Source organism: Odontomachus brunneus, unplaced genomic scaffold (assembly GCF_010583005.1).
Source record: "Odontomachus brunneus isolate Ranch 3 - 2012 unplaced genomic scaffold, Obru_v1 Obru_scaffold_083, whole genome shotgun sequence".
Lineage (NCBI taxonomy): Eukaryota > Metazoa > Arthropoda > Insecta > Hymenoptera > Formicidae > Odontomachus > Odontomachus brunneus.
In genome coordinates, this window is record NW_022639533.1 from 1,100,382 (window position 1) to 1,124,885 (window position 24,504).

Here is a 24,504-nt window from a genome sequence, read left to right on the forward strand (position 1 = left end):
CTCTCTCTCTCTCTCTCTCTCTCTCTCTCTCTCTCTCTCTCTCTCTCTCTCTCTCTCTCTCTCTCTCTCTCTTTCTCTCTCTCTTTCATGCGCGCGTTCGCGTTTCATAACCGTCTACTTGCCGTTCATCATCGCCCGTTTAATGCCGCGCATTAATCGAACTAAAACACACCGGCGCCGCTCCATCGCGTTCCGTTTGTTTCCGTTTCATCAGCGAGCGAAGAATAATACGTTAACAATGAACGAGCGGGCAACTTGATTATCGGCGCTTGCAAGTTTAAAGCAAGCACAGGATCCGGGAAAAGGACGCGTGGTTTCGTCACTACATATCGACAATGACGACGACGACGACGACGACGACGACGTCGTTGACAGAGGGAGAAGAGGGAACGCGAAATACGAAGCTTCGCGAGGCCGTTCGCGGTTCGTTATCGGCCACGCGAAGCCAATCTATACCGCGGCTACGGCAATGGCCACCGAGGCGCGACGAATCGTTGGCTCTCTCCCGCGCAAAAAGTGGCCGATGGGGTTCACGCTAATTTGCATTCGCGCGTATATACGCACGACATATGCGCGTTATCTCTCGACAGTGCCGAACCAGCAAAACGCTCCAGCACGCTAATAACACGCCGTAGCTTCCAGCGTGAATGTCGATGGGCTGATGTATCGTTCCCGGAAATGAAAGAGTAAGAAGGAGTATCAAATGTCTGCTTTTCCTCTTTTGTTCCGAAGAGTTTAGAGACTCTTCCTCGTACAGAAAAGTGATGGATAAAGTGTTATTGGACATTATTTTCTACCAGAGTTTGGTCTTGCGTGTTCTCTCGTCTGGAGAGAAGATGAGAGCAGACTCGCCGATGGTTCGCGACGAATTACCGCGGAAGAATTTTTAGGCTCACACTGCGCGAGGTCGCTCGTCGCGGAAGCAAAATAAGGAGGTTCCTTTGCGATCATTCATTTTTGTCATTTTGATCCTTAATTAAGTATCTCTCTCGCGTCGCAACGCAATTAATTCCTTTTGTCGCTGATCCTTTCGCGACTGCGAGTATAAGACGCGCTCTCAAAGAGTGACATCTCGTCGATGCAAGCTCTTGGAAGTGACATTTTTATGCGCGAAGGAAACTGATTGGTTAAGACGGTTAAGGCAACGATTAAGTCGTTCAGTATTCGCTTGTTTCATATGTAATGTGATTAATTTCGCTGGTTTCTTCGCGAATGTAAATATAAGACACTTTTTTCAAGAGTGCAGGATTATGACTGTCCACGTAAGTTTGTCGAAAAATATGCGTAAAGAAATAAAAAAGAACAATTAAAACACTCTTAGATCGTTCAGTATTGCCGCTTTCGTACGTAATATGATTGATTTCGCTTTCCGTTGGTTTTCTCGTGACCATAAATGTGGGACACACTTTTAGTCCTTCAGTGCTAGTGTTAAAATAAAATAACATTGAACACGAAATGAAAACAAAATTGATTAAGCAACAATTCTCGTTGTCTATGCGTAAAATAGAATATCTGTCTGTTCTCTATGAATCCTTTGATTTAAGACCAAATTTCTCTTAAATCCTTTGATTTAAGACCAAATTTTATGTAGTTACTTTCTAAGATCTTGCGGAAGTCAAGGGATATTCCATCGATGTGAATTCATTAGAACGACAGAAATATGAGCGAGAAAAAAGTATATGAGAAGCTTTTAGATCGTTAATTGCACATCTCTCCTTTTCGCACGCAATGCGATACGATTAATTCCACTTTCCGCTGATCCTTTCGCGCGCAAGACGCGCCTTCTCAAGGAAAGCGAGGGGGATATCGTGCCGATAAACGGCCATACCGGCGCGCACACACAGGGATGTTACGTGCATAGATTGCAGGATAAGCAAAGGGCGGTTAGATAAGGCTGGCGTGCGAGATAATGCGGCCGCGATAATTATTTTTCAGGTACGACTGTTGGTAAATCTTATTTCCTTTTCGTGATTAATTGGCGGGCCTGGACGGGTGTGATAATGAACGCACGAGATAGATACTGCGGGCGGGAATGCGCGAGGGAGGATGAAAAACAGTTCCTTCGGAATAAATGTCGGCCGAGCCATCTTGATGCGCGTGAATGACGAGCGCGCTGATATACATGCAGATCGTTAGTGAGAAATTCTAATTATGAATTTTACTTTTACGCGTCGCATAATTTTGCCCTTATCTATGGAAAAGAGGGGAGTTATCGATTAAACGAGTTACGAGGGAACGCAAGTGTCAGAATATCGACCTGCGGCTATCCGATGCAAGGCGCTTTTCGGAACGTAACGCCGCGGGCATCCCGATTCTCTGTCCCCCTTTCCACAAACAGTCAGATACATGTTGTCACCCGACGCGCTAATTACACGCACAGAGTGTCTGACGATAACATGTAAAACTCTCGTATAGATCAGATCAAATCGAACAAAAAATTCCTCCACTGTTGCGAACAACTACGTAGATTTTCGAGTTATCAATTGAAGAAAATTGGCGAGCGCGATCATTCGTTAATCTCCTTTAATTGATAACAGAAAATTTATGTGATTATTTGCAAAATAGCAGAGGAATTTTTGGTTTAGTTTGATATAATCCACATGCATATGAGAGTTTTATGTGTATCGTCAGATACACTTTGTATATATATAACATACAGAGTATTCCAGAATATTTGAAATTCTCATGGAGGCATAGTACGGATTAAGGTAAACATAAAAGTCCTATATCATTTTGCGATATTCGTAATAATTGTCGAGACATTAATTAAAGAAGATTTGTGAATAATTACGCGAGAGATATGGTGGAGATGAACTGCAGTGGCGACATCTGCCGTGTGTTTATATATTAAGTCAAACTGGACTAAAAAGTACTTCTTCCTAATAACTATAGATTTTTAGTTATTAATTAGATAACGTTATTGATATTAGTTATTGATATTGATACGTTATTAAGATATTACCGCAAGTGATCATCCACTAATCTTCTTTAATTAATAATTAATAATCTACAAAGTTGTTAGGAAAATGGTAGAGAAATTATTCTGTTTGACCTAATGTACAAGTATACGATATCTCACGATATTATCTCGCGTGACTATTCACAAATCTTTAATTAGTATCTTGATAATTATTCTCGATTAGTAATATCTCGTGAATATCACAAAACAGTATAGGAGGTTCTTATGTCCATCTTAATCCGTACTATACCTCCACGAGAGCTTCGAGGGTTGTTCCGGGACACCCTGTATACGTAACAATACTTTATCCGCAAAAACGTTATTCCTTTGTCGTCGCGAACTTGTTCCAAAAAACATTAAACGAACTCCAGAGCGACAGGCACGCGATGCATCCAGCGAAAATGTGAACGAGAAAATGATTAAATTCGAAGCCGCCATTTTACTTGGATGGCCCCCGGGCCCACGAAGTTCGGCTTGGCTCGTGCGGAAGAGAAGCATCGATAAAGGCCACCTACGTGGCTACGGAATATGTAAGACACGCGCGTACATACGGGACCGTCTCGTATAGGACGTGTATAGGTCGGCGCTCCGCGAATTCGTGAATATTCAGCGACGGCGGCGCCGTCGACCTTCCCCGAGAGGGGGTTTACTGTCCTCGGCCTCGCTTTTACGAGTTTGTCAAGATGAAACGACTTCGCGCCGAATCGGCGTGTGCACCCCGTCCTGTTCGTACAGTCGTGTCATCGCACCCTTATGTTGCGTCGCACACGGGAACGCTTTCCTTCTCGACCGAGTATCAAAGAGAAGCAGCCATCACCGGACGGGAATAAGAGAGACCGGGGGGACCAGCCGACGACGCGGCCGAAGATTTGCATCGGGGACGAGTTGTAAGCGCGGCAGACACTAGGACGGAGATGTGGGTTGAGATAGGTTGGTAATAACAGTTCGCACAGACGGATGCACTCATCGGCCGTACTGAGCGTCCTCTCTCTTTCTCTCTTTCTTCGTGTGCACTGAACTCCAATGAAGCCATAACGTTCACCAGGTCAAAACTTCCTGGTCTTTCTAATCGTTCCTATCGCGTCAGGATATAATATATGATATCGTATGACATAATATGATATGAGATGTGATATGTCATGAGATATGGCATGATATATGTTAAGCTGTCAAAATGACAGATTAGCCAAATAATCAGGTCACAATCTGCATGTGAAAGAGTGGTTAATCGATGCACAACTCATACTCGTTTTCGACGCGAATCATATCTTTTTGTTGTTTAAATGATAATAGTAGCGAGATACATGAGATTATTATCAGCAATACAGAATTTAAAAATTTATAACAGATTATATACATTTTTTTTACTTACAATATTGACAGCATTCAAGAAAATATGATTTTCAGACTTTTCTGAAATATCGCTTTCCCTTCAGTTGTTCATATTGTATTGCTACTTTTTAACTGAAGATTACTCGATCATTAATATTTATTCAAAGACAAAAAAGTCACTTCTTTTTGCAAGATGAATAAGGTATTTTGTTTCCGACCTATTTCTTAACTTCTTTTTAAAATTTTAAAAATCTTCAAAAAAGGTTGATATAATATTAAAATTACTATAAATAAACAAAATCTATAAAGAGTATGTTATAAGAAACATTTGGTATTAAAATTTTGTCGAAAATTAATTTCAACTCTATTCAATTTATCTAGCTTTCAATTTATCTTCCAAAAAACCAAATGGCGTACTCCCTAATAGTTCCTCTATATATATCTCTATATATATCTCTATATATATCTCATATGAATCAAACATGACCAACTATGATGCGAACAATTAGAAGGACTAGTGAATTTTGGCTTAGTTAGAATATTAAAGTTTCAATTAAACTTAGAGTATCGTGTAATTTAGCCGATGCATTCGTGAAAACATGGCTATTAGCTCAAAGTGCATCCGTTCACATACATTTCATTGATACATCCACATACACACACCCACACGTCCCGTTGAAATTTGGATCACGCAGATTTCAATTTCGCTCGCGGGCGATCGATGTTCGCGCAAGATTGACAACGACGTTTATATTAAACAGAAAGTTGGCCGGAACCCAAAATGATACCGCTCCCGGCGCCCGCCGCGTCCCCTGTCGGTGTTATTTCGCGGTTATAAGTCAGACAGCGCATCCCCGGGGTCATCGAATATTCGCCGAAGATACTCGCAACTACCAAACTTGTGTATCGCGCCGTCCACATCAAATATTTCCTCGTCTCTCCATTTGTGTTATTTCTCACGTCCGTCCCGCGGTGACGCGGCTATCGTGCAAATTCAGCGTGTCCGAACTTCCGTTCCGGCGCGGGGCCGCGTAATAACCGCGAGCTTATGAGCCGCGCCTCGACCTCTTGCACGTGGAGACGACGAGAGTGTCATCTCCTCCCGTCTTAGTTTTCGCGTATTATTTATAGAAAACTCTGTCGCGCGTTAGAGAGGTCACGAGACGACGCGGGATCGATACCGATAGTTCGCTATTATACCTGAATTAATGAACGCTCGAAATAATGCCGCATTGATTTGACGAAATTCGATTCGTCTCGATTCAGTCGGACTTAATTTTAAACGTCCTTAGAGCGCAATTTTTCGTCGCGAGAACCCATGTTCGGCTCTGCATTCGTCGGGCAGTAGTGGGTGGTACAGAGTGGTTGGCTAAAATAAACTTGATAAATGACTTCTTTCGAAAGCCGGCAGGGAGCAGGGAGGGAGAGGAGGGGCAGCTGAGGAAGAAGGAGTAACTCCTGAAAGGCTTAATCGTGGAATTAATGAACACCGGCGACTTGCTCGCTACCGTGTCGCCTTATCGTAGATCATTATCGTTAGCCATGAAACGTCGTGCACCGCAACGTGGCCGAGCCGTCTCCGACGAGCGGAGCCGATAATTGCTAAAAAATGACAGGGAACTCGGTGCTCTTAACGGCTGTCATCTATCCTCATTAGGATCAAAAATACTGCTCTTCTCCCGCTCTCGCGGTCGTAGGTGAGTCCGTCGGCGGGATTTCGTCCTCCGACGTGGGGATTACTTGTCCGCCGATCGGCTCTCTCGGTCAGCCGTCATCGGTTCCGATCGGGTCGGGAAAGCGTTTTTAAGCGAGCCTCATTTGGCGGGCGTACCTCACACGGATGTCTGTGGTAGACAAAATGGATTATAGCTCTCTTCCCTTCGCCGGCCTGTTCTCGCCCTTCCCGATTGGAGAACACGCGAGAGGGTGAGAGGCTGTTGCCTCTGTCGTCGTCGTCGTCGTCGTCGTCATCGTTGTCGTTGCACGGCGCGTGAAGAAGAAGCGTCGGCAGAAGGGCGGAGACGTGAAAAGAGGAAGTCCGAGAGGATGCCAGAGGAAGAGCAGCTGTCGATACCGTGACGTGACGAGTGACAGACTTTTTTTCCTCGGCTACTCCATTAACATCTCATTATGAACACTTCGGCGGTCTCGCCCTAGCGAAATATCTTAAGTCGAGTTCGAACTTCCATTAAAATATCTGCCGAGCTCGGCGAGCCTTCGCCGATCGCGCTCGGCGGCCGGAAGCGTTTACCACGACGACGACGACGACGACGACGACGACCAGCCGCACCGAAAGCGCCGTTGGCAGCTTTTTGCCTCTCGCCCTTTTCGCGCCAGCTTTTCTTTGTCGTGCAATCGGTGGTACGCCGCGGAAAAAAGAAATTGGATAGAACGCACGCGACGTTTTCTTGCCGAGTTGGGCTGCGCGATGTAGACCGGGACAAGATGTTACATTTTTTAGAATTACGAAATCACAACTTCTCGGACGACTAGTCGTTGCGATTGACTGTGCAAACATGATGGAGACCTTCCTCTGTGTTTATGCCTGCAACGATTTTGTAAACGTGTATTTTGTTCTGTACTAACCGAAATACGAACGTGTTGCAACGTGGTCATTTTGCCCTGGTATCTGATTAAGTTGGCTATCACTCCGGAGTAAGAAAGCCACATATAAATATGTATCCTGACTTCCAGGGTCTCCGCGAGAGATCTCCACAGGCCTTAAATAATGGCCAACTGTACCTTTATACGTTCGATTTTAATTATTTTATGAATAATGAAATTATGAATTATAAAATTATTATATGAATGAACATTGCTTTTCCTTGCCCCAAAATGTAACTTCTTATGAAATAATTATAATGTGTTCGAGAAATACTGCTCTTCGATATTTCGAAGGAAATCTCTCTTGTATGTGCAATAAGTTAAGTAGTGTTTGACAGTTTGATTGCCTGATATCATTATAGTAGACATGGTAGATTAATTTTTGAAGGAGTCAAAATTATCTAACTCTCGAGTTATCATTTTAAAGAAATAGCACAGGCGATTCATATAAATAACTTATTCCGTCTCATATTTCTATAAATGTCTCATATTTGAACAAGATCAGATGAGGTATTTCCTTTGGTCTGTGCAGCATTTGACATTTAATATTTCGCGAAGAGAACGAACCTTTCTCATGTGCAACGTTATTCTTTTGAATTAAGTGGTCTTTGACATTTTGATTGGCTGACATTATTATAATGGGCACGTGAGTTAATTTTTCAAGTACTTAAAATTCTTTAACTTTTATCTTCTTAAGGGAAGAGAGCAAGGCGATATTGACAAGAATAATGAAACTCGTTTCGTTTCAAATTTCCACATATTTTTCTCATCGCATTTTTCCATATTTGAATGAGATTAGGTAACGTATTACCTCTAGTCTACGTTCTTTGACGTTTAGTATTTCGCGAAGAGGACGAACCTTTCCCATACGCGTGACGTGACACTTTTAAATTAAATAGTCTTTGACCTTTGGGTTGCTGAACTCCATTATAATAGACATGGTTGGTTAATTTCGAAAGGGCTAAAAACTCTTTAACACTCGAATTACTTTTCCAAGGAAATAAAACGAGATAATTGATAAGACTAAAAGGAGCTCGCGCTTTGTTCAAAATCATTATATATTTTTTCAATTTTTTTTATGTTGGAACAAAATTACGTAGCATTATCTTTGATCTGTGTAGCGTACTTTTTAGAAAAATCTCGCGTATAATCGCGTGAGAGGTAATTGGCAAAAAAGTATTCAAATTTACGTCGAAAAACCACGACAGATGAAATTCAGCCGCGTTGATCGTCAACATCGCCATACACAAAGGGAATGCATTAATATCGCGCGTGTTGTTACGCGATATCGCATTACCAAAAATCACATGCGTATAATATCGCTATTTTGACGCGCGACCGTAATTATATAGTTTATCGTATTATATTGCGCCACCTGTGCCAACAGGCGAAACGCGGTGTGACAAGCGGCTACGTGCGATACGTTTACACCCGATTATCGATACCGAATACCAATCATCCCAGTCGTCCGACACACGTGCGCGAGTCTGCGCATCGGAATGCCTTTTCACGCTATTATCATAACTAGCGGCGAGGCGAAAGGTCGTGGCTTCCAGCCAAACTGCGGGCGCTATTAAATTAGGAGATGCCACAAAGCATGTCCCTTGAATGCTAATGGAGTTAGCTAACTCGGTCCCTCGAATGCTACTTAATCGCTTCCTACAATTTCCGCCTCGTCCGCGCATATTTACGGTAAGCGAGATGCACGATCGGCCGCCGCTGCGAATTCGTAGGAGCATGAGCTCGAGGAATCTCCTCATCGAGCGCGACTAAACATAGCGTGCCTTCGACAAAATCGAAGGAAAATGCAGTCCTATTTTTAAAGGCTTCTTGTCCACATCTCTCATATATCTCGTCACAGTCTTGCCGAATTTGTGACGTCAGAAGCGAGGTTATACTGACGAATGTTGCGTGCCATTTCTGAATAAAGATAAATGTGGACGAAAGGGCATTGAGACTATTTAAGCATACTTGTAAAATTGTTGGAAAGGTATCCTTTTGCCCTGACAATTAATAAATAATCGTATAATAAATGGTGAAATGAGGTATGTAGACAAAACAGACTCATTTCATCATTTCACGTGTCTCACCATTTATTATACAACTATTTATTCATCATCAGGGGAAAGCGATACCTTTCGGGCAATTTTAGAAGCGTGCTCAAGTAATCTCAAATGCTCTTTCATCTATATTTATTTTTATTCAGAAATAGCAATTTTCGTCATTTCTCACTTCTAATATCACAAATCTAACATGACTAAAGGATACAAGGAACTTAAGAGCAAGCTGAAGTGTACACGCAGTCTCACGATTATTTCCAAAGCCGATTGGAGCAGCGATGATATCGTCAATATTTCATTCTCGGGCTAAAAATTCCAGAAAGTTTATCGATTCTTATCGAACGCGAGAGACATGGGCACGCTTTGCGACGAGCCGAATGCCGGAGCCGATAAGCCGCGATCGCGCGGATCACTATCAGCCCCTGGTTGTGTGACGTCGTCGCTAAGCACAACGTAATTCGCCTTTTGTGCGAGGGCGCTTTAATATATCGCACTTCGCGACGCGGCCTCGCTGAGGGTGGGAAGTACAATAACGTACACTCTCCGCGGGAAAGTCCGCAAATGAATTCAGCGGAATTTTGCTGTCGGAAATTTTATGACCGAAATTAGCATATTTATTTTGCGCAGAACCGGTTGGAGAATCGCGTTGCGAGAGGAAGAGCACTGCGCGAGAGCTAGGCGAGGCGCGCCCCCGCCGTAATATTTTTTAATTGTCTTTACGAGGATTGCGTTTCGCGTTTTGTTTCGCTCTTTGTTAAGCGGCCGAAGGACGGCGTGGCGGCTCCCGCCACGCGGCAAGATGAAATCTCACAATTATGCAACGCATACGATTGCACTGATTGTGATCTTATGAAAACCCGAAACAAAGATGTGGAGTGCGCTCACGACATGTAACATATCACGTGTGTGCGGTCAACGTGGCGGATCTTTTAGGTCCGTATTAACTCTTCTGTAGCAAATGCGTTTTTTATCTTATTCTAAGCGCCTGGTCTACCACTGTAGATGTATATTCTGTCAAGATGTATTTTCTTTTTTTCGAAAATGTGTTATGAACAGTGGACGACATATATTACAAAAACCGATGCATTTTTGACTAGTGATAGCCTTCAAATTACATCTATGTTTGATCGGTCGCAAATCGGCTGGCACACTTTTCATCGAATGAAATGGCAACACGCTTCAAGTTGTCGGAATTGAAAGCCACTGTGCTGACGTGTATGCGAAATCGATTATGACAGGAGACGAAGTGACAGTGTAGTAAAATGTGACGTTTGTAAAATTTGGAAGGAGGAATTTATTTTAAATTAAGAGAACTTTGTGTTCTGAGAAGTTATATTTATAACCGATTACACGTCAGCAGTGGCTTTCAATTCTAACAACTTGAAGCGTGTTGCCACTTTATTCGATGAAAAGTGTGCTAGCCGATTTGCAGAAAAATTTTGAAGAACATTGCTGTACCTTCGCATCTGAATTCAGAAGCTTAAGAATATCGGAAAAGTTTGCAGAAAGATTGCTATACATACGTAGTCAGGTTTTCCGCTGAGTATAGTAAAATAAAGCAACACACATTTACGTGAGTTCTGTACAAGAAATACAAAAAGGATTGTATAAGTGACGATCGTCTCTGCATTATTGACATTTTTCGAGTTGGTTATCGACTTCAACATCCCCTCAATAGTTGATGTATGAAACTAGTCTCACGGGAGATCTATTCAGATGTGTGAACTTTGAGTGAGATCTGAGGTCTTCGAATTGAATTATTCGATATACGCGACGTTGCATTTACAATCGCGATTCAACTGGAAAACTTATATCTAACACTGGACCTAAATCCAAAGATCCTACTTGAGGCAAGTTTCAGGTAACGATCATTGATGCAGCTTAGATGTTTCAACAACTTTTCGCGACAAGACTCGCTCCTTCTCGGGTTCGCCACACATCCCGGACTCGCGAGCTTTACAGCAGGGAGAAATAAGGGGGAGCGTTTTGCCCCGCTTGAAACGACGAGAATAATAACGGCGTGCTGGTAATTCAGACGGGCGAGAATAAAAGACGACGAGCACGGGGCGAGTGCGCGCGCGTCTCGCGAGCGCGCGTATCAGTGCTGTCTTATGGGAGCGAGTCATCGCGCTCAGGTCGCTCATTGCAGAGACCGGGGGAGAAGGGGTGAGCATGAAGACCTGCCAGAAGCGGAACGGTATCTCGAATGTCGGACTATCAATAATAAAACTGAGTTTACTGCTGGGGGAAATGGCGCGCCGTCGAATATTGAGAAAGTAGCGAGAAACACCTGCGCAAATTGAATGCGTTAGGCCAGGTGGTATAACTAGACTCTTACATTGTGTAACACGTTGCCCTGCGCGACCTGGCGCAGCGCTGCAGCAGCCGTGCACTAAAGCATAAACATCACTCTCTCGCGCGCGCGCGCGTCCGCACTCTTTTCTCTACTCCCTCGACGATATCGCGCTCGCGACTTCTCACCGCGGTGTCTCGAAAACCGCAGAATTATCGTTACATTTTTCATGCCCGCGGCTTCGACGAATTTGACATCCCCTCTCGGCACGACATGAATTTTTAATTCGCCCGCCCGTAAAATCGCCCGAGTGCTCGTGCGGCTTTTAGGATTAATACGCCGAATGCCGCACGGATTTCGATCGCGCCCGCCAAAATTCTAACTGAATATTGCACGCAACGCGCGATATGACGCGCGTTACTCCAAATACGCTCGGTCGCACTTTACACGTCTGTGTACAATCATTACGGCATTTGACGCATTAATGGTCGAGAGTTTCATTCAGGGATAGAAGGGAGGGTAGATGGAACAGAGAAAGAGAGGAAGAAAGAGAGAAAGAGGGAGAAAAAGGGATAAAGAGAGAGAGGCTTTCGATATCTATTGTTAAGGGTGAGTTTCGTTTTTCCATTGACGGCGCTTCTCGCGGACGATTTCTCGCGGCGATGGCCGACGGCGCGAGGGATCCCCCGGATCCATTTGTGCCGGTCGAAGGAGGCATGCCCGTGCGACTCCACTCGATCTTCGTGCCTGACGTGCAAATGCCGGGGTTAATGCGACGCGCTCCATTAAAGTCGAGTCCCTACACCCCGGAACATTGCTAATTACACGTGGCGCGCATAGTCCACGCCCGGCAGTTAGCTTCCCTCCCGTTCTTCGCCTCCGTCGTCGTCGTTCTCCATCTCCTCTTTCTCTTTCTCCTCCTCCTCGTTCCCTCCTCGCCCTTATTGCGAAACTGCGCACGCGACGCGACGTACTGCCTCGCGGCTCGGATTCTAATATTAATAAATTTGCAGCTCGCTAATGCGTGCCGTCGCGTTCGCCGTCGCGTGTCTTCATTAAGCGGCAACGCCCGCCGTCTCTTCGCGGTCTTAATCCTTTCGAGACGATCTTCTTTCACGACGCGGTATTCAAGGGAAACGCCGCCCTTCCAGCTGGGAGATATTGAGCCTAGCATATACCGAGGACTCCGTCCTTAAGCGACCGGTGTTATTAACGCGTCGTGACGTGTAAAATTCGCGAGAGCGATCTCGCGCAGCCGCGCCGTCATCGTCGCTCTGATCGCTTCTAAGAATGCTCTTAGATCGCGTTTCTCGATCGACCCTTTCCTATCCCGCCGGTCTTGTCCTTCGTCCCTTATCAGCGGTGTAACCGCAAGCATCTTACGAGTGATTTTCCTACGTTGCGCCGAGCAAACCAAAGGACCGCCGACGGGTCGAGACGCAGTATCGGAGACCTTGGTATCAAGGACCCGGCACGCTCTCCTCTCGGCGAATGGATAATTGGGAATTCCATTTAGACGATACGTAACTGCCGCGTCGTCCGTGAGAGCGCATTAGCGATCGGGCTGATTGCACTTTTGCCGCGACGCGCTGCATATAAGCGAGCCGTCGTTAAGGAACTCGGCAGTATCCCGCGAAGGAGTCACAATCCAATTGGCTGCCGCTTAAAGCCGGATGCCTTGTAATTGTCTTTAAAACGGCCTTCTCGCAAGCCTCTCTGTGCGCGAGATACTTGACATTGTTAAGCCGGACTGCGACACACTACTTTCCGGAACGGTGTAAATCGCCGTGCCTCGTGTGGTTTCGTTCTTGGTGCGCGGATTAGTTTCAAACGATAACTCCATTCTCATTCCGACTACAACACTGACATTCCGACTGAAAAACTGATATTCTTGTTCTCAGAAAAATTCTCTCAAATTCCTTTTGAAAGGAAATTCTTTCCTTGTGTAGAAAATTCCCTCTCAAAATAAGAGAAATATAAATCTTATGTCTAGAATATTTTACATTTGGTGTCTATTTCAGAGAATTTTTCTAAGAACAAGAATATTAATTTTTAAATGAATTTATCCTCACACGGGAAGAATTTTACAGCAGAAATTATTACAGTAACCGAGAAATATATCGATATTCTGCAGTAATTTCGACTATACTTCACTTTATTTGCACTATTTATCGTGACTAGAAATTTTGTTCAGCTACGTCTAATATTGTACAAGGACTTAACTAGATAAATGTAAGATAATCCTAAATATGGTATATTTCTGATAAGCCTGACTAAGAAATTTATCTCCTAGTAAGATTAATCCCAATTAGTTATGAGGTTTGTACAATGTCATCGGGTTCTAGTAAACCAGATAACGCGACGTGGTAGTCAGAACCTTATTAAGATCATCAGATCCTAGTCAGATCAAAAATACCTTTTATAGATCACACTTATTATATATAGAGTACAAAGAGTAGGGCATTATACATTAGCCACAAATACACTCTACTAAATCCTATGATATGCTGTAATTGGAAAAATAAATTAAGTCTCGAAAAAGATATAATATTATAAGATAATACACTAAGTTAGTACTTTATTTAACATCCCTAATAGACCTATATGGATCTAAGCATGATAATCTTAAAAAAGTCTTTCTTATCCAATTTTCATTAAACTTTTATCAGATGTGCCATACTTAGGATTACTTTACATTCACCGAGTTAGCTCCTTATACAATATCCAGCGTACCTGATCAAAATATCCAGTAGAGCGTTTTTCTAACAAAAAACATCCTTATTCTCTTATTCTCTTAACGAGATCTTATATTCTATTAGTATAATTTTATATATTTCCCATCTTTAATATCATTTCACGTTGTCATTCTACTGTCATTTCGTATTATTACTTTATTATAATTTTATATTATCATTTTGTCGTCCAACTTTAATAACTCTCGAAATTCATTCTCCGCCATTAAAATCTATCTCGCCGACCTCAACTACCTTGACGCTCGAGGAATTGACAGGCTAATAAATCGCGACGTGAAGCCCGAGCACGAAAGGATCTCGTTTGCGTTTCGCGACGAACGCAAACACAAATCCGCGCCCCTTCAAACAAGACGGTGAGTTCTCGCGCCGTTCTGACGAAAGCGTAATGAGCCGCTCAAGGTTGCCGACCATTATTTTTGCATGTCCGAATTGTCATTGGAAGACAGACGCGCCAACACCATGACACGCTTGGTTCCGGTCCCGGTCTACAGCTAGACGATCGAACACACCGAAGGAGAGTCGCCGTCGGTCGTCGCGATCCTTCGACATCTTCTCGCCGCGCGCAAACTTAGTTTACCCCGAATGGTTATTTATCCCCACCACAGACTGTTCTCTCACCCTTTTCTCTTCTCTCTCTCTCTCTCTCTCTTTCTCGTCTTAGCGAAGATGTGGGGCGTTTGTAAGGAGGACGAAGGGAGCAGTCGGCTATACAAGAAGAACGGTCTTGAGGGCTGGCGGGAACGAAAAGCGAGCGAGACGGGGGAAAGAGAGCTTTGTTCCCGTGACGTCATGATGGAACGTGTCCCGTAACTTCTGCTCAGGAAATTGGAGAAGTATTGTGATGCAGGACGTAGCCTGTCGGGGCCGGGAAAACCGAGGAACCTTCAAACTCCTCTTCGAGCCGGCTCGTATCCTACGACGGAAAATCGTACCGAGATATCTCGCGGAGGACAGAGAGCCGCATACATTGGTGGATGCTTTGTAGTAGTGAATATACGGCTTCTTGCCTGGTATTCCTTCCTTCCTTCCTTAATAACGGTATAAGCGTGGTGTAACTGAATTTTTGCAACTGGAAAGCATCAATCTTTCTTTCAACGTAAGGCATATCGAGACAAGATGGGGTACACTTTTTAGAATCTCGAAGTTACAACTTTCCGAACAATTGCTATTATTGACTGTACACTCGTGGTCGGAAAGGTTGTTTGGCTTTTTATTGCAAATTTATGAACCTATCTTTCTTGTTCAATGGGAGGATTTATTTTCCAATAAAAAAGCTCTCTTATTGGACAAAACAAATAAATTCCGAAACTTACGAAAAAACCAGACAACCTTTCCGACCACGAGTATGTATACATGATAGAAACAATCTTCTTTTATGTTGTTATGCCAATAACACAATCTTGTAAACCGTATATTTTATTCTGGAATAATTGAAATACGAACTTGTTGCAATCATCTTACCCTGATACTGGCTCAAGTTGCCTAGCAACCAAGAATAGTGTAGGATTCACAATGTGTTGGCATCCGACGTATTACGTCCGATGTCCAATAGCAGAATTAGTTTTCTGGAGACTGGAGCTTTTTAACGAGCAGTTACATAATATTTCAAATTATATATCGTATAAATTTCAATGAGTTCTTAATAAACATTTATTTTGCCTCACAACTATCTTAGTTTTATTCATTCACGATAGAGAATATTAACACGGAATGTCGAGAAATGCTCGAAAATGTACTTGGCAGTTTCTAAATCAGTTTTTTCTGCTTTTCAATCGCAATATCGTCCCGATTTTAATGAAGCACAGAGAGAGGTGTCTACGTTTTAAGAGCGACATCTTGCAATTACTTTTCTCTCACGATAAATATGTGAACGAAGCAGATGACCAACATGAATCTTGCATGCCAACTAGACGTAGGTGTCCCTACGCCGGGCTCTCTTCGACACAACGCAATGTCGAACGCGTTTCTCGTCCCTCTCCAAGCGAGATCGAATCGCGGAAAACGCGGAAGTCACAATTGAAATAATCGATGGAACGTGTTCGAGATCAATTCACGGGGGAAAAAAGTGGAAACGAAAAACTAATTAAATTCACATCGAGCGCGTTTCGGCCGACGTGTTTTCGCGCATTCGCACCGGATCGTTTAATACGCGCGCGGCAACAGGCCTCAATGCTGCTCGAGCATTAATCGTCACGTTAAATGAATTATTCTAATGAACGACGTTGATAATTTATCAGAAAATTGTCCCAATTAGGTGACAGCTGGCGTTTGCCGTGTATTTCAGTAGTCGGCTATCGAGCCGCGCGAGCGTGCTCGCGTGTCATCGTCGTATTCCGGCGTCGTGCCGCATTTGCACCGATTGGCAATCCATTGAAAGTCAAACTAACCCGTCCACGACATTTGGATTCTAAGGAGGAGGCGTTGCACTTGATAATTCGAAACTTCTCTGGCTGCTCCGCGATCTTCGACCCCTCGTCTCGTCCTCTCTCCCCCCACCCACCATCCCTACCCGTTCATCTTTCCCTCCCTTCACGGTGCCTCTTTTCCTTAGACGACAGGGTTCATCTAAGTTAAGCGCCGCTGATTTGCATTCCTCAGCCGAGGACATTCGAAGTTCGATAAGGCAATAAGTGTGAAAAAGTGATTCCCGAGGCGGCCGCTTAAGGATCGCGGCAACTTACCCGATAGGAAGTACACCCGCGAAACATGAGCGAAATAAATCACGTCGCGCGCGCGAGCGTGTCGTCGCGTCTGGTCGGAGTCGTGATAGAATGCGGTGTAGACGAGCGTAATCGATAATTGATTAACTGTACGTAGGTATCTCCTATCCTATCGGTTTGCAGAGGGATGAAAAATTAATTCTTTTAGAATATTAACTAACATATCGTTTTCTCGCAGACACTGAACTTGGATAGTATTTGGATGGATTTGTATCACTATCACGACGGTGTAATTTTAACTCCTTCTCTGTCATATGTAATTATCTGTTTGATTCGAGTATCTATTGATAACATTCTTAGACGATTTGTTATATGCGATAGATCGTCAAGTACTTTTATAATAATTTATATCATGATTTCAGTATAGTTCAGCTTTACAAGAAATAAGAAGTAAGACGAAATGTAATTTTGACGTAATTTTTACTACAATATTTTCTCCGTGTGTATGTGTGTATGTATATATATAACGCGAGAGTGAAAGGCGAGAATGATCAAAATATGAATTGAATTAATTCAAAGAATTCGATAAAAAAATCTCCCGACTGGTCAAGAGTAAAAGATAAAAACAAAGAGAAAGAGAAACAAGAAAATTAAAATAGCTTTGCATAACAGAGCAGCAGCGCGCTAACAGCAGTACATCTATATATTTCCGTCGGTATACGCGTTGTACGCAAGAGTCAGAATTACAGGGGACAATATTAGGGGATAGTGAAGTAACTGGGTGAGCGTGCATCCGGGAAACTCAACATTTAACTGCAACCCTCCATGCACGCTCATATGCGCGCATACGCAACTCTCCTGAAAGCATGGGCTTTATTATGAGTAAAAAATTTAAAGAGTTTACCCTAAAAAGAATACGTAAGTAGCAAGAGCGGCGTTTGCCCGAGGAAACGAGATTTATGGGGCATGCGCAGAACGTGTAATTTGAGAGAATGGTTATCGCATAGCACGGAGTTGCAACGCGAAACAGTAAAGGAACGAAATGAACAGTATGAATGATGCATCTCTTGCGTTTTCCCTGTTCCTTTTGTTCCTTTCTTTTCAAAGAAAATAGATGCGTGTGTAGATCGGTGTCGCCGAATTCGATCGGAGAATTACGCGTCTCCGGAAATATCTCGCGAACGGCAGCCTCTGCGAGTGAAATTCGGCACGTCCGCCAGGTCGTTCCGGCGACCCTCGGCCGACAGGACTGACACTGGAACCTCGTTTTGTAGCGCGCCTCACAAATGGGCGCAAGCTCTTTCGTCTTCGGGCAGGAGGAGACCGAGTGTCCGTCGCGCGACACGTCCGTACGCGTCCAGTTGGCGTCCAACCGCAACAACTGCGCGCTTCCAGACGGAACGAAGTGTCGCGCGCCTGCGAGCTCGATTTCCGCCCTGCGGAAACCGTTTAGCGCGCCGGCCCGCCCCACGCGCGTCAGTAAATCGGAAAACTGTCAGCCCCGAAAATTGACATTTTTCTAGGTTGCGAAGTGGAATTGCGTAACCAGTCGCCGCCTCGAGCTAACCGTAGCCGAAGGCAGTATCGCGACGACGGCGGCGGGGTGTCGCCGCCGCTGCCGGGTAAGGTGGAATTTTGACACCGTCTCGGGCTGCGTGTGCGCCACCCCTCTTTACACTTCGCAACCCCCTTATCGTCGCCGCGTTCGCGGCGCAGGGTGCCTGCGACACCGCGCACAGTGGTGAGCTCGGCACGTGTGTGCACTGCGTAACGAAGGCAAGGTGAGGGCGAGACTGAAGGTGAGATGTGCTCGCCGTTGCAGCCACGGGCGGCACGTTTGCGGGGGGTTACTTCGCGGCAAGTTGTTCCCATGGGACTAACTGGCTGACGATGTCGATGGATACGCACGTAACCGCGCGCATTATAAGTTTTCGCATTCCTACGCCTACGTGACAATGGCTAGCGTGGATCGCGAGATGGCTTCTGTATGCAGCGAGGTGGAAAGCAAGAAACAGACAGACAGACAGACAGACAGACAAACAGACAGACAGAGAGAGAGAGAGAGAGAGAGACAAAGCGATATTTATTGAACGCTCTGGAACAAGATTCTCTCAAACGCATATTACAAAATCATAAATACAAAAAGAAAAAAGAGAAAGAGAAACAAAAAAGATTTGATTACAAAATAGCACAAACAAAAAATAATAATTTAAAGAAGAAAGAAAAAAATAGAAATTGATGCAACAGTGAGTTGCAATCCGCACCATCCCTTCCCCATCACTACTATTTATATTATCAATACAAAAGATAAATAATAGGACATAAAATAGGAAAGTTGAAATGTATAATTTATAAATTAAGAAGTCAGTCATCTCAACTTATATGGTCATTATCCTCTTGTATTGCTGATCTAAAACAAATGCTTAAAGAATCTATTTTTAAAACTACAAATAGAATCAACAGTTTCTGCATTCTATATTATTTCGGACCAGAGAAAAAGAGAGAGAGAGGGAGAGAGAGAGAGAGGAGAAAAAGAGAGAGAAAGGAGAAAAAAAGACATGCAAGTTTATTACCTATGGATGAGCTCGTCCGAATAAGAGCGTAAATAATAAAGTTGACAATGCAAACAACGCGTAGTATCTAGCTACCGGGCGGAACGAATATTCTAGATGGAACCGAGTTCTCTCTCTCTCCCTTTCTCTTTCTATTCCTTTCTCCCTCTCTCGCTCCCCCTTTTCCTCTTGCAAAAGAAACGCAAACACGAGTGCAGTAGCGCAACCAAGAAAACGTTCATTGTTCTCGTACGAATGAAGCGTATAACGATATATCACGTTGAGAAGCAAAACGATAATAAATAGCTCCGGGCTGCAAAATGAAAAACACCGATATGCTTTCAGAGGCCGCAGCAATAAAACATTTTGGATAATCCTCGTGCAGATTATATATATATATATATATATATATATATATTATACATATATATATATATATATATATATATATATATATTATACATATATACATATATATATATATATATATATATATATATATATATATATATATTATACATATATACATTATACATATATACATTATACATATATATCGGATATATATATATATATATATATATCCGAACGTAAACACAATACGAGAATATTTTGTACAATCCCGCTACATTGTGTGTGCGTGCGATATCCCGGAAAGGGATCATCGCGGTCTCTTATAATACATCATTTATCGGACTTATCGATTGACGAATCGCCCTCTATGGCACTAAATAATTATGCAATTTTTGTTCCCCGCTACGGCGCTACGGAAATTACTCCCGCGCGAACGGCTTCTAATTCGAGATTTACCGGCTGCGCGAAAGTTTCAAACGTTGCTTACTTTCAATTTTACAATACAGCTTTTTTCCGCAGACCGCTAGCCGCTTACGGAAACTTTGTCGTCGCTTCTCCTCCTGCTTCCTCGTTTTCCTCTTTCGCCTTCTCCCCTCCCCCTTCATCCCTTTTCATCGGTCTTTGTCTTTCGCTCTCAGCAGCACACTGCTGCCGGAATGTCGCCTCTGCACCTGACGTCCCCCCTTCGTGCCGAGAGTTTTTGCAACTCGGGGCGAGGCAAGATGCAGGCGAGGAATAAGAGATTCCGCGAAGATAAAATCCGTAGGTAGGGCCGAAAGTTTCGGGGTCGCTCCTCTCGTCACCCGCGGACTTCGATTTGTTCGAGACCTCGGTGGCGTTGGTCGCACGACTTCCGAGATCCCCGACGATATGAAGGCAGCCGACGCGCAAACATTGAGAGATCGTCGGCTCTCGTGATTTATGTATATATGCGATCGTGTAAAAGAGAGAGAGAAAGAGAAGGGGGAGAGAGAGAGAGAGAGCCGGTTAAAGCTAGCAACGTAATTTCGCGCGTCGCTCGGCTCGCGAACGCGAATCGTGCGCTTGTACGGGCCAAGATTTTCGGATAAAATCCGTCGTGGGGGAATTCCAAAATTACACTCACGTGAACTACCCCTGCATGCGCGCGAGAATAACGAATGGCAGCGCCCAAAGCGGCTTAATCCCTTAATGTTCTTGGATGAAGTATAATTCTGCGGAAAACTTTGCGCTTCTAAGAGGACCATTGAAATATTAAGTGAGCCCGGGTATTCTTAACTTCCACGGGATAATAAGACGAGGCCTCTCGCGTGGCTGTCAAGTAATTTAATATATTTCTCGGGAAGCGTCTGACTCCGCGATACGGCGGAGCGTGTCGCGCTAACTACTTGTTGCAGTCGGAAATTGTCGCAGCCACGTCCGCTAATCTCCGTTGATATTTCGCAACGCGAAGTGGACGCGAAGTCGCGTCGCCGGGAAAATTGCGCGGATGGGACGAGTCTCGCGACGATCACACGGCTCGAATCGCGAAGGAGCGCTTGAGATAAGAGATGGGACTTGGCGAAAGTTTCGAGCCAACTCTTCGTTGCCGATATACTTCTTCGACTTGATGGAATTCGATTTCGATGGAATGGTTGCTCTCTCTCCACAAGCAGCCCCCGTGATCACGCTCTTGCGGGCGGGGTTGAGCCATAAAAATCTGATAGCGCGACTCTGACGCATAAACTTGCCTTCTTATAGGGTGATCTGTAGATGAGTACTTAAGGTCTGCAAATGAAAACTCAAGTATCTAATTTCAATGATTTAGATGAAGCCAGACTAATCTTTTCAAATGCAATGCACTTTTTTTAATATAATCGCATAATCTGTGAGCTAATTATTGATTTGAAACATAAAATGCGCCATGTTCATTCACTGAATAATGTTCAATCACTGGACAGGCCACCTTAGATTGTACATTCTTAGAGAAGGTTTAAAGACAAGATTCATCTTTTTCCCTTTCCACTGTTCATAGACATCCCGTCTTTGTCTGATTTAACTCCTATTGGGGAGAGTTAAACGAAATGTCCAATAAAAGTCAAGCTAGACAAAGATCGAATACCTGTGCTAGAATTTCTCAAATAAGAGTTAGAACATCGTTCGTCATTTGTAAGGAGGAAGTGAGTGAGTAAGTGAGTGAGTGGGACGTTGCAGCGTGCTTCGTGATTTCAATTTTAAACTTACTTTCTATCTTTTACTGCCACTCACGTCACCACTAAAAATAACAAAAACGTCGTCTCTAAAAAAAGGAATGTAGACCAATCAGGAATCATCATACTTTGTATCATTCTAACTCTGACTAAAAGAACTCTAGCCTACACTAACAGAATATCTTTTTCTGCTCAAATCTTTATAGCTTCTTGTGGAAACGCTTAATCTATGTATATCCATGAACAATAATTCGTCCCACTTACCTGATCCAGAGAAGCAAGTCCAAATGATGCCTACCCTATTCTATCCTATAAGTTTTGAATTTCTTTTTCTTTAACACCTTGTACAAAAGAATTATCATATAAAGACCATATCAGGCTAATGTTAGAAATGAACGATTGGGAATTAAAAATAAGATTTTGATAAAAGAAATAATTTCGATTTTTACTTGTGAATATTGTCCTAGTTAGGACAGAACAGGCATCCTTTGGATTTACCTTTTTAGATCAAGTGTGGGATGAATCATTGTCTATAGATATATTATGAATCTATGATCTGTAGACTCCGGCGATTCGACTGGAAGCTTGCTCGCTTCCCCTCCCTCGAAATAGCTTGATGGTTCAGAAACTTTTATTTGGAAAGACTTTATTTTTGTCGGACTCTTAACGACCATTTATAGCCGATCGACAGACACTTCGACACCCGGGCGAAGTTTCACGACGTCAGCTGTTTCTTGGGGCCCTTCTTGCGCCACTTTTAAATTCGCGGGGATTATATTTCTCCGCTAAAACCGCGCGCGGAACTAACCGTGACGTCATTAAGTCGCGTTGCATTCCCTATTCTTTCTGACGAGACAGAAAGTGCTCAGAAATTTGAAGTAATATATCGGCTGAGCGTAACTGATCCCGTTACAAACGCGCTCTACAAATACTTCTATGACCGTAAGCCAAGGCGCGATCGGAAAAGGGCCCGAGGTCAAAGATGTTCGGTATGAGACCGACATCGCGCGCGACGAGGCGACAGGCTCAAAATGCATTCACTTTCCTTTCGTGAGGTCGAGCGGAACAAGCCCTATCCCGAACCGCCAATGCGTCAAAGACGGTAGTGATATTGGAAACGGGAGAGAGCAAAGTACTTTTCTCGCCCCTGCCCCGTCTATATAGTGTGTATCGCGTATCTCGTCAATCCAGGATCTCGTCGAGAACACTTTTTTCCAATTTATTTTCGCTGTGTCTGTGTTTTTCTCCAGAGAGAACTCCAGCTGCACCGATAAACTACGATCCTGCGAGATTAATTTCGAGTGCAATCATTTTTCGTTGATTGTGGTTACCCGAAATTTTATTCGTGACTTATCAAGGTAGAAACAAAGGTAGAACAGAATAGTCCGTATAGTGCTGTATCTCGAAACTTTTCATCGCACATTACGTATTTCATTACAATATCTAATTGTCTACTGCATTCCGACTTTATTGCCTTCATTCGTTTCGTCCAGCAATCGAGAGACATTGTTGAGATAATAATTATAATGTAATTAAATATACGGACATTTATAACAATTTATAATACTCATTCATATTTTTTAAGTGGATGGGATGTAAATTATACTGCAAGAATTGCCACTAGTCGTGCTAGAAATACATTTAGTTTGTAAGGACAGAAAAGAAAAAGAAAGAGAGTTGAAGGAATTTGCAGGATTAACGCGGGATACTTGAAAACTTTACCGATAAAATAATGATCTTTTTCTGCAAAGATTATATCATACTGTTTGCACTGAATTGTAAATGCTGCTACACAATGAAAGTACATGCAAAAGTGAATTAAAACATTGCCCAATATGTGACAAAAATGATAAAAGAATTTAAAAATTAACGACTCGAATTGTCAATAAAACGTAAATATATAATATAATACAAAAGTTCTGCAGTCTTGTGTATACCAAACATATGTCTGTTATATTCAAGAAAATTTCAAAACACATGCTGTACCTTTACAACTAAATTTAGAAACTTAAAAATATACGAGAAGTTTGCAGAAAGATTTCTATATTTATATATATACGTTTTCTGCAACGAAAAATAAAAAACACAGATGCGCCACACTTTTATATACGATCTGTATGTACAAGAAATAGGATCTCGAAAAGAATAGAGAAGGATAGCGTAATCGCGTTAGTGCTTATCTGTCATGACGTTTTAACGATCGTTTCTACGTTATCGACATTTTTAGAATTTCATCCATTTCGGTATCTTCTTAACGCCCGAAATCCAAATCCCGACTTGAGCACGGCCGCTAAGTAGTGAAAATTACAATAATAACAGCACTGAGGATATTCATATCGTGCATTATTGTGAGGCATGAAAGTCTGATGCCAAGACTTCTTGGAATGCTCTGACCGGAAATTACATAAGACCTCGGGACACCCTATATACAAGCTGGCATGTCCCATCGGAACGCGCTTCTACGAGTTTTCACCGACTTCTGGTACTCATCCTTCGTCCCTCGCTCGTCCCATCCTCGTGCAGCTCCTTTTTTTTCTCCCTCCCTTCCCTCGGCGCAACGAGCCAACCCTCTTCGGCTACTTCCGTCGGTGTAACTGCTTGAAGTTAAAACGGCCAACTCTCTCGCAGGATCTGTCTGCATCTTGGCAGCGACAACAATGGGAACAGGAAGGATTCCGTTTCAGTACACCGGATTTCTTTTGTTGGTAGCTTCGGTACGCGGAACATAATCGCGCGATCCCGCTACGCGAGCAGGAATAAATAAACAAA

At 43.3% G+C, this 24,504-nt stretch overlaps 1 protein-coding gene across 1 annotated transcript in view; it reads right to left on the reverse strand.

Annotated features, from left to right (window-relative positions):
• LOC116847826 (lachesin-like) overlaps positions 1–24,504 on the reverse strand; it is a 222,032-nt gene that overhangs the window by 119,765 nt on the left and 77,763 nt on the right. The window lies entirely within an intron of this gene.